The following is a 12,295-nucleotide window of genomic DNA, read 5'->3' as shown; positions in this document are numbered from 1 at the left end:
TTGTCTTAACATGAGTCCAATGAGACAGAAGTAAAATTTCATTTCACAAAAGCTTATAGAGAGACTAATAGTTTCAGGGCATCACTAAAGAAAAATACTGCCTGGTCCTTGTCCTTCACAAACTCATGGTCTCTGCTATGAATCGCACTCTTTCAAATTACAGTATCCACTGGATCAGGAGATAAAGCCTTTATGGTGATTTTCACCAAGACATAAAGCAGAAGCACATTTCATGTGGGGACGCTAGACATTCACAGATGAACATTTTTTTTTTCAATAAATGAACTTTCAGATGTCTGTCGGGATGTGCAAGCGTCGTCTTTGGTGAGGCCATACAGGGCATGAAGATGGCTTTGTCCTGTGGCAGGCCTGCACTAAAAGCCTAGCCTACTGCTCACTAGCTGTGTGATCTTGGGCAAGACATTTAGCTTCTCAGTTTTCTCATCTGTAAAATGGGGCTAATAATACCTTGTGGAGGTGCTGTGAGGATAAAATGAAATCATGCATTTAAACTGAGAGCTTGGCTATTACAGGTGCACCATGGTTACCCCTTAAGCCCCTTTAACTGGAGAAATTAAAATATAGGTGGTTAAATGATTAACATTTTACAATTTATTTGTATCTTCCTTTTTAAGAAGGGGATAATACCAGCTTGACATTTTAGAACAGATACCTACAATCTGTTTCCTGTCTCCCTCTCTTAAGAAGGGGACAACTCCTTATTTTAGAGCACGATCCTCTGATTTCCCAGGTCACACGTGAAGATCACAGTGACAGAACAGCAGTCTTCCTCATTTGGTTCTGGAGTTTCTAAGTTTCTAAGTCATTGAGTGCCTACTACGTGCTAATGAGAAGAAAGTGGTGAAAAGCCTGATGTAGCCCCTGGCCTCACAAACTTGGGCTTGAGTGGCTGCGTCACATGATCACCCAGATGCATGTCTGTGATCACTTGACTGCAACTTCTTGCAACCACAGTGGGAATTAAGGAGAAGAGGCACGTGGTGCTTGCAGGAACCTGAAATAGGGAATGTCCTAGGCAGGGAGATCAGATTGAGTTACCTTGAGAAAGTGGTGCTTGTGTTAACTGGAAGGCCCGGACAGACTTGACAAGGGGAAGAGAGGAAGGAAGAGCAGTCTGGGTAGACAAAACAACAGAGGTTAAGTGCCAGTGGCTGGAGTGAAGAGAGAGGGAAGGGCCTGGTGGCCACTGTCAGGAGTTTTGTACTTAACAGCAATGAAGATCGACTGAAGGATGTTGTGTAGGGAGGTGACATGATTAGATTAGTATTTTGGGATAATCACTGATGTTGGAAGCTGGAAGGGAGGTTTGTACATCTATAAGAGGATATTGCAGGTATCCCTAAAAGGGTCGATGGTGGCTTAGACAGGGTGGTGGAAGAAGTTGATGCGGGGAGTATTATAGATTTTAGGTACAGTTAGGAAATGAAATCAACAGGAGCTTGAAGATGGCTTGTACGGGGGATGGAGAGGACCATCAGTTGAAAGAGAAGGATGAGTCTTGGGATATTCCTAGGATTCTACCTTGTAAAGTGGGTGGGGTGGTGCGAGGGTGGGATTCATGGGCTGGGGAACTCTGGAAAGTATTTGGACGTGGGGAGGTGGGAAGACCATAAATTCTGGTTGGGGTATGTTGGCCTTGAGACCACCTTTGAGAAATTCAAGAGACGTCAAAGAGAGATTTAGATCCATGTCAGGATATGGATCCAAGTCTCGCTGGAGGTATAAGTGAAACCATGGTTTTAATATCAGAGGAGTCCCCAGAAACAGACCCAGAGATGAGGGGTTGTGTGCAAATTACTCGTTAAGGCTGTGCTCCCCGGGAGCCTGGTAAGGGAAGGGGAAGAAGTGAGCAAGGGTTTGATCTTGGGCAAACCCTTGCAGAGGGGAGGTGTCAGCCTGATTCTGAAACCAAGCAGGATCCTGCGGGGTTCCTGGCCATGGAAGCCTTTCCGTGTCCCCTGATTCTTGTTTGTAGGAAGTAGACTCCAGCCTCCATGACCTTCCCTGAGTTCCAAAGGACAGATTCAAACAGTTGCTAATCAGGGAAAGGAGGGGATGCAGAGACAAGGGAGGAACAGTTAAGAAACAATAGTGCAGCCTTGGGGCAGGGTCCTGGTTCCGCCTCCAGGGATGCACATAACAGTATCTTTGAGCTCTTTACAGAAGCAAAACCCCTTACAAATGGAGTTAGCATTCTTCATTCCAGAGAAGACCACCTGAGGCCAAATTAAAGAAACCAGAGAAGCTCATCAAGAGATTACCTGAGGCCAGATTAAACGTGCAGGCCCTGCACACATCCTAATCTTATCAGCAACCCCACTCTTGAACCACTGCTATAAAACTCCTCACAGAATCCTTGCGGGTTGGGACACAGTTTTTGAGGGGCCTGAACACGCTGTGTCCCCCTTTGCCTGGCAAAGCAATAAAGTTTTTCTCTTCTACTTCACCCCAAACTCTGTCTCCAAGTTACAACTCAGCACTGGTGCACAGAGGATGAGTTTTTGGCATCAGTATCAGCCTGATCTGCAAGGGGAATTCTGGAGACTCCATTAAGCCTCACAGCTTCCCCACCCGCCACAAAGGAACCACACTCATGGGGTGATACAAACCCCAGGCATGTCCCTCTCTTCGCCATGCAGTTAGCCTGAGGGCAGTCCTCCTCCCTAAGACCCGTAGGTGAGGCACAGAGCCCTCGAAAGGGATCCAAGGCCCACAGGGTGTAGCGCTGACATGGTCACTACGGGGGTGGACAGGATTGCCCAGGGGGTGGACAGGATTGCCCAGGGAACGAGAGTGAGAAGGGAGGAGGGTCAGGGCCCCTGTGCTGAGGAACTTCAACATCACTGACTGATCCAAAGAGAAGCTTATGAAGGAGCCTGAAAAGGTGTTTGTTTCACAACCACTCCGCAAAGGAAGGAGGATTATCTGCACTTGAAAGATGAGAAAACCAAGACTTGTGCAGGTGAAGTAACCACCAGGTTGATGGGAGAGTTAGGACTTGAACACAGGTCTCTGCACCCTAAGCGCTTTCCAATGCAACAAGGGAAGGTTTTCTAGTGCTGAAGGGCCCCGGGAGTCAAGGGAGCTGGTCCTCCTTTGAAGATGTTTAGAGATGTTCAATGTCATGGTTGAACACTTCACCTTGTTGGACTCACTCTGAGGAGGAAGAGGAAGGGAAACTCCTTTTTCAGCAAAACTACGAATCTACTTTGGAGACCATGTCATCACAAGGGTTCTGATTTCACCCATGTGAGGCGGGGAGATGAGGTGGAGAGGTTTGAACATTCAGCCCCAGGTCTCCACTTTGAACAGCCAGCAGCCTGGCCTGGGGTGGCAGGCGGGGTGGGCCTGGGGCTACCCTCACCTGCACGCAGAAAGGACGAAGGTGGCTGCGAGGTGGGCTTTGAGGCAGGTGGTGAAGGGTCTCTGCTGCCCAGAGCACAGGCCCAGCTCTGCTCAGTGCACCAAATCTCTGAGTTTATTTTCTGACAGGGATGGGGGGGAGCAGCTGTTGACTTTGTCCGTTCAGCAGGCTTGCCAGATGTTTGCTGACCCCAGGTTCTTTCTCCCCCGAGGCAGCCCCACCGCCTCCAAGATCAGCAGGGGTGAGGGGTGTGCTAGTTCCCAGGCTTCCCCAGGCCGGAGGGAGCGCATCTGGGGTGGGGTGGGACTCAGGGCCGTGCCTGCAGGACACAGGGCATGACCCTCTGTTTGCCGAGTCTCGGGAATGAGGAGTGGTGAGGAAAATTGGAAGTGATAATCCCTGCCCCCTGAATTGCCTAGGATTAATTAGGAGACTGATAATGTACAGAGTGTGCCTAGGATGAAAATGAGTTATAGTCTCGTTATTAATATAGCTGGATGGATGATTCGTTTATATAAAACAAGGCCACTTCTCAATAAGCCAGAGGTCATTAGGTGTCCTCAGAGGGTGACATAAGGGGGGGCCTGTGGGTGTATTTGCGAGGAATTCCCACTGATTTACTGGAGGGTGAGAGACAGCAAATCAAAGCTGTTTTGCCCAGTTCAGTAAATAAAAAGCAGAGACCCAGCACGAGGCTTGTGTTTATTCTTTTCCTTAAAGAAAATATTTTCCATAAAACTGGACACTAACATTGAAAGTAAAAAGGGGGTGGGGAAGAAAAAACCTAAAACCGATGTAAACTGGAATCAAACTAATGTTCATTTCCTGTGGAGCAATTTTATGTTTTTTAATGGAGTTACTGTGGCTTTTTATTTCAGTATAAGGTGAAGAGTCAAAGCACGAGGATTTAAGGCTTCCAAGTGTGTGTCATTATGTGGACAGACCCTTAAATTTGCCACCATGCCCCAGGCACTGCTGCTGCATAACTAATGTCTCCCTGCCAGGGCCAGGGCTGAGGGCCCTTTGACTCCTCTGGAAGTTATGCAGGCATACGGGGAGTGTCAGGAATGCAGGATTAGGCCCCATAATTGAGGCTGTCATTAGCTGAAGAGGCAGGCGGGTTCGTGAGCCTTTCCAAGTTTGCATTTATTATGGCATGAAGATATGGCTCCTTTGGTATAAAGGGGGTAGGGGAGGTTTCTGTAAGTAGGCAATAGTTTCTTCTCTCTCTCTCCCCCCCCTTCCCCCCCCCCCGCCATTTTTAAGTTGGCTGCTTCTGTAACATTCATTATGCTCTTCTTAATAGATCCCAGAAATGCTGAAATAGTCCTTCAGAGGAAGCATTCACTTGAAACAACAAAAGATTAGAGAGACCTTAAAAATGCTGGATTTTCTTTACCTTTTGAGGAAGGCCAGCTGGAACCTTCTGAAATTATTCCTATTCAGTGTGCAGCCACAACACAGTATTGATGGTGAGGGTGAAATATTATTTTTTGTAAATCACATGTGGATACAGCAATGCTACTTAATCAGACACTCCTTACTGGATGGTGGGAGTAGAAACCAGGGCCAAGGCAAAGGATCCTGCTACAAGATAAACAGGCCAGGGAGGGGAGAGGTCTTCAGACTCTGAAGAGAACAAGTGGCCTGTGACCATTCACGCACAGACATGCAAGTGGTATTCTAAATACAGCCATTCTCTCTCTTTTTTTTTTAAATTTAATTTTTTAAAAATTTATTTATTTGGCCACACCGCAGCTTGTGGGATCTTAGCTCCCCGACCAAGGACTGAACCCAGGCCCTTGGCAGTGAAAGTGCGGCGTCTTAACCACTGGACCACCAGGGAATTCCCTTAATTTAATTTTTAAACTGTAATAAAATAGAAATAACATAAAATGTACCATTTTAATAATTTTAGGTGCACAATTCAATAACATTAGGTAAATACATCCACATGGTACATCACTACCACCATCCAGTTCCTGAATTTTTCATCTTCCCCAATTGAAACTCTGTACCCCTTACACAATAACTCCACAGTAATTCCCCTTCCCACCTCCCTTCAGCCTCTGGGAACCACTATTCTACTTTCCATATGTATGGTTTTGACTCCCCCAGGTACCTCATATAAATGGAATCATACGTATTTGTCCTTTTGTGTCTGGCTTATTTCATTTAGCACAAATATCATCAAGGTTCACTCATGTTTTAGAATGTATCAGAATTCTATTCCTTTCTTAAGGCTGAATAATGTTCCACTGTATGTATATTCCATATTTCCTTTATTCACTCATCCACCCACGCACATTTAAATTGCTTCTACCTTTGGCTATTGTGAATAATGCTGCTATGAATACGGATATGTAAGTACCTCTTCCAGAACCTAGTTTCAAATATTTTGGGTACACACCCAGAAGTGGAATTACTGGATCACATGTAGTTCTAGATCTACCTTTTTGTTTAGGAACCACAATAGCAGTTGCACTATTTTATATTTCCACCAACTGTACTCAAGGGTTCTGATTTCTCCACATGCTCAGCAACACTTGTTATTTTGCATTTTTTTATAGTAGTCATCCTAATGGGTGTAAAGTGCTACCTCATTGTGGTTTTGATTTGCATTTTCCTAATGATTAATGATGTTAAGCATCTTTTCATGTGCTTACGTGTTGATACAAATATCTGTTGGAGCCCCCATGTTTAATTCTTTGGGGTATATACCTGGAGGTGGAAGTACACACCATCAGATGTTGAAGCGGCCCCCCTAAGGACTTACTATAAATCCTTGAGAGTATAATAAAACTTTGATTTAACCAGAATGCTTATAGGCAGAGGAGAGCTTGGTTAATGGAGGGTTAGTTAGACTTCTCCACTTTTGTTCCAATCACTCTTGCTGAAATTCTTCCCAAATGTTTTGTTTTATTTTTTAGATAAGTTACACAGCCTCTCCTAGGAGGACTTTTGTTTATCCTAGAGGAATACTATAAAATGAGCACCTGGAGACTAGGTTCTTAGTAAGCTATCCTGGAAATTTAGATTAGAAGGTATCAGATATATGTATTTACATTATAGAGCAAAAGGTAACTGTATCGGACTGTGAACTCCGAGTGAATTAAGTGTTCAGAGATGTGGTTTCGGAAAAGATGTTCTATAGCTCTTCTTTTTGGCAGTAATTGGAGAGCAGGGCCTGTTGTCTATTAAGGCCACTCCTAGTTCATGAAAATAAAACCATGTCAACTGCAAATAAAAGAATGTTTATCTTTCTATTCTCTATGGAGGGAGTTGGAGGGTCCAGGCTGGGAATGTGTCTTATTCATCCAAATGTGATAGCACATCAGTGATGTTTCAATGGGAAAGGAAGCATGTTCAAATTCACCCAAGTTTCACCTCATTGGAAATTGTGATTTAGGCTAGATTCTGTATTTATGCATCATGGTACCCCTGGTACTATCCCAATGCCAGGCACCTAGTAAGTGATCAGTAACTATTGACTGAATCAGCATGGCCTGACCTTTTAAAAGGCTGCCTTCCTGGCTCTTGGCCTCATGAGGGGTTCTGGTGGCAGTTCTCTACCAGCAGTGGGATGGAGCACCTCGCTGGCCAGACCGGACCCTTGTTCCTGGCTGCTGCTAGTACAGAGGAGCCTACTCTTCACCCGCTACTTGTATCTGTTTGTGATCCTTCCTTTAATTGCATGGGGAACATTTTTTTTTTTTTTTTTGGCAACTAACAGGGGAAGGAAGCAGGAGATAAAGGAAGATGTTGGCTAAAATTGCAGGAAAAACTATTGTGAGTATGGTCTGGTGGGTAAGGTTTAAACTCACGATCAGAGGAAGGAGAGCCAGGGCAGGAGAGAACTCTTCTCCTGAGAATGTCTGTGAGCATGGACCTGCTGCTTTGCAGCCTGGGTGACAGTGTGGTTGGGAAGGTATCTATCCTCTCTTCTGCGTGGGTCCTCTGCCTGCTCTGGGCACACTGGAGACAGCAGCCTGGGTGGGAAATGGCACTGGAGATGCTCACTGTCCCAGGGCAGCAGGGGCTCCTTCGGGCAGCTCTACGCCAGCCAGGGTGGGGAGATAAAGGACATGTGGGCACTTGATACCCATGGAAGTTGACTGACAGACTATGGGCTCATGTAAGCTCCTTGTTGGGACTTCCAGAAGAAAAAGGAGGGATGCTTTGAAGTTCTATACTTCAACATATGTGGAGTTCAAAATCATAGTGTGTGTGTGTGTGTGTGTGTGTGTGTGTGTGTGTGTGTATAAAATCTCCAGCTGGTGAGACCTGAGGAATATTTATTTGTTCTCCAAATTACTACCTTTGTATCTACAAGCAACCAAGACCATAACAGATACCCATTTAGGTAGTAAATGGATGAAGAAAGGGAAACAAAATCTACACACAAAAAATTATCTATTTTTCAAATAAATTTATCTACAGCTTGGTATAAATAATGGTCCTCGTGCCAAATAAGACACTCGGGGTTTGATGATAATAATGATGCTTATTATAATACTTTTTATAATACATAGTACTTTCTATGTATAAGGCATGATTCTAAGCAATTTATATACTTTAATTAATTTAATTCCCCCAACAGTCCTGTGAGACAGAAATATTAATATGTCTGCTTTACAGATGAGAAAATTTCACAGAGAAGTTAAGTAACTTGGCCAAAAATCACACAGCCAGTATGTGGCAAAGTTGGAATCCAAACCCAAGATGTTGGGCTCCAGAGTCTGAGCTTTGATATATATAGATATACATGATGACAATTTTATCGAGATAATTTATATACCATAAAATCACCCTTTTAAAGTGTGAAATTCAGTGGTTTTTAGTATATTCCCAGGCTAGTACAACTATCATCCCCATCTAATTTTAGAACACTTAACCACCCAAAAAGAAACCCAGTATGCATGAGCATTACCTCCCTTTCTTCTCTTTGTCCAGTCCCTGGTAACCATTAATCTACTTTCTGTCTCTATGGATTTGACTATTCAGGACATTTCATATAAATGGAATTTAAAAATAGAATAAATGGAGTCATACAATATGTGATTTGTGCCCAGTTTCTTTCACTGAGCATGATGTTTTTAAGGTTCATCCATGTGGTAGTATGTATCAGTACTTAAATACTTTTTATGGCTAAATAATATCCCATGGTATGAAATATTACATTTTAAAAATTCATTCATTTGTTCATGGACATTTGGGTTGTTTCCACTTTTTGGCTATTATGAGTAATGGTACTATAGACCAGCACAATATAGTGGCTACCACAAATTTTTAAAAACATAAAACCAGCATGCAGCATGCCCTGCATTTCACATGCAGTGACTAATCAGCTAATAGGTCTATTTCCTGGAGGATTCAAAAACTGCCCTTCTAATCCCGGGCAGGCATGACTCTGCCCATTTGTATCCATGGAGCTGATGAAGGAGGTGGTGTTCATACCAGATGACATAGGTGAAAGTGCTTTCTAATACCTGAAAGCATCTGTCCAACTATTAGTCATCAACGATGTGAGCCTGGCCAGTTCTCTGAGAGTTCTAATTAGATACTTGAGGACAGTGAGTTGGCTAATTGAGGTTTTATTGTTAAAAACATTATTTAAGAGTTTCCATGAAACTGAAGATGATTCAAAGAAATGAAAAGATATCCCATGCTCTTGGATTGGAAGAATTAATACTGTTAAAATGGCCATGCTACCCAAAGCAACCTACAGATTTAATGTGATCCGTTTCAAACTACCCATGACATTTTTCACAGAACTAGAACAAATAATCCTAAAATTCATATTAAACCATAGAAGACCCAGAACTGCCAAAGTCATCTTGAAGAAAAAGAACAAAATAGGAGGCATAACCCTCTCAGACTTCAGACAACACTACAAAACTACAGTAATTAAAACAGCATGGCATTGGCACAAAAACATATGGATCAATGGAACAGAATAGAGAGCCCAGAAATAAGCCCACCCACCTACAGTCAATTAACCTTTGACAAAGAAGGCAAGAATATACAATGGGAAAAAGTCTCTTCAGCAAGTGGTGCTGGGAAAGTTGGACAGCCACATGTAAATCAATGAAGTTAGAAAACACTCTCACACCATGCACAAAAATAAACTCAAAATGGCTTAAAGACTTAAACATAAGACATGATACCATAAAACTCCTAGAAGAGATCGTAGGCAAAACATTCTCTGACATAACTTGTACCAATGTTTTCTTAGGTCACTCTCCCAAGGCAACAGAAATAAAAACAAAAATAAACATGTGGAACCTAATCAAACTTACAAGTTTTTGCACAGCAAAGGAAACTATAAACAAACTGAAACGGCAACATGCAGAATGGGAGAAAATATTTGCAAATGATGTGACTGACAGGGCTTAAATTCCCAAATATACAAATAGCTTATACAACTCAACAACAAAAAAACAAACAACCCAATTGAAAAATGGGGAGAAAACCTAAATAGACATTTCTCCAAAGAAGAAATACAGATGGCCAGTAGGCACAAGAAAAGATGTTCAACATTGCTAATTATTAGAGAAATGCAAATCAAAAGTACAATGAGCTACCACCTCACCTCACACAAATAGTGGTCAGAATGGCCATCATTAAAAAGTCTACAAATAACAAATGCTGGGGAGGGTATGGAGAAAAGGGAATCCTTCTACACTGTTGGTGGGAATGTAAGTTGGTGCAGCCACTGTGGAAAACAGTATGGAAGTTCCTCAGAAACTAAAAATAGAATTACCATATGATCCAGCAATCCCACCCCTGGGCATATATCCAGAGAAAACTATAATTTGAGAATATACACATACTGCTATGTTCAGAGCAGCACAATTTACAATAACCACGACACGGAAACAACCTAAATGTCCATCGACAGATGAATGGATAAAGAAGATGCGGTGTGTGTGTGTGTGTATGTGTGTATATATATATATATATACACACATACACACACACACAATGGAATACTACTCAGCCATAAAAAGGAACAAAATAATGCCATTTGCAGCAACATGGATGCAATTAGAGATTATCATACTAAGTGAAGTCAGACAGAGAAAGACAAATACCATATAATATCACTTACGTGTGGAATCTAAAATATGACACAAATGAACCTATCTATGAAACAGAAACAGAATCATGGACATAGAGGACAGACTAGTGGTTACCAAGGGGGAGGGGGTTGGGGGAGGGATGGAGTAGGAGGTTGGGGTTAGCAGATGTAAGCTATTATATATGGAATGGATAAACAACAAGGTCCTACTATATAGCACAGAGAACTATATTCAGTATCCTATGATAAACCATAATGGAAAAGAATATAAAAAAAGAATGTATATATATATATGTATAATTGAATCACTTTGCTGTACAGCAGAAATACACAACATTGTAAATCAACTATACTTCAATAAAAAAAGTATTAAAACTGAAAATAAAAGTTTCCATGGTGTGTTATTTGGGAAAAAAGAAAAGGGTCCCCTTGCATAACCACAGCCAGCCACAATGGGCTCTTCTTTCACAAATGCCTTTATGGGTCCCAGAGATACCAGCCCCTCTGCTACCATTTTTCTCTTTCCTAGTTATTGTTCACTGTGGACGTTTTGTTGATTCTTCCTCACGGAAAGCTGAAAGCACAAATTTAAATTTCTAATCCAGTTAGGAATGTATTTAGCTGCAAGTAATAGAACACCTAACGGTGGCTTAAACAAAACTGGATTTTTTTCCTCACATAATAAGTCTGAAGGTTGCTTTGATGGTTCAAGGGTATCGGGACTGATGTTTGTCTAGATCTATCTCTCATGTTCATAAAAAGATCGTCCAACATGAAGCATCATGTCTGTGTTCAAGACAGAAAGGGGGGTTACGCAGGGGAGGTGTCAGGAAAGCAGAAGCATTCTCAGAGGCCTCTGGCACACTTCCATCTCTTGGCCACAGAGATCAAATGACCACCCTTCCTCACAAGACAGGCTGAGAAAAGTCATAGTTTTTCCAGCTGCTAGAGTGGAGGAATGTGAGAAAAAAAAAAAAAGGGAATTGGAAATAGGTGTTGAGTTATCCAAAAAAAAAAAAAAAAAAAGTTAGCCACACTCTCCTTTTAGGAGGAGGTAGGAAACCTAAACAGACAGGAGGAAGAGACAACAACTCTGACGGAAGGAGCTGGCACCCCTCCTTTTCTTTTTCAGTTGGTGCATCCAGTGAAGTTCTCCATTTGCCTTTTCTGCTTTCAGACTTGGGATTATACTGGAACCACTCATCTCCCCACAGACTCTGGTTTGGCTTCATAATGGTTGAACGCCTGTCTGGATGTTTTAGTGATGTGACCATAGTACATTGTGACACGACGTGCTCTTGAGATGTTGTGACCGGAACCAATCTGGCTGGCTGAGCAATGTCTAAATCCCAGCAAGTTTGTCCTGGGATGTGGGGGCCAGCTTGAGATGTCAAAAGGATTCTGAAGAGAGTTTTCTGAATCTGCCCCTCTTCGTCAGGATTAAGATGCTCTTGAGGACGGGGCTGGGGTCTCACTCTATTATGTCTCCCTTTCCCTGTTCCCCTTTTCCACATGCTCAACAGTCCTGGGCACGTAGATGGGTCTCCATAAACACTTGAGAGGTAAACTCACATTTCTGGTGACTGGTCAAAGATGTGTCACTTGTTATAAAGTGTGCCAAGAAAGTCACTCACTCATTTGTCCAGTTAGCAGTTTAATAATTTAATCTGTGAACCAATTACTTCAATACAGTTTCCAGAAATAGAGTTCTCCATCCTTTGAAGCGGGTTAATTGTCAACCGATATTTTATCTGTGTTCATTCATCTGACAGACAATTAGTGAGGGCTTCCAAAGCATCAGGCACAGTGCTAGGCACAGGGGGACACAC

The sequence above is a fragment of the Leucopleurus acutus genome (genome assembly GCF_964270905.1).
Source record: "Leucopleurus acutus genome assembly, chromosome: 7".
Classification (NCBI taxonomy): domain Eukaryota; kingdom Metazoa; phylum Chordata; class Mammalia; order Artiodactyla; family Delphinidae; genus Leucopleurus; species Leucopleurus acutus.
Note: the sequence above shows the minus strand (reverse complement) of the source record.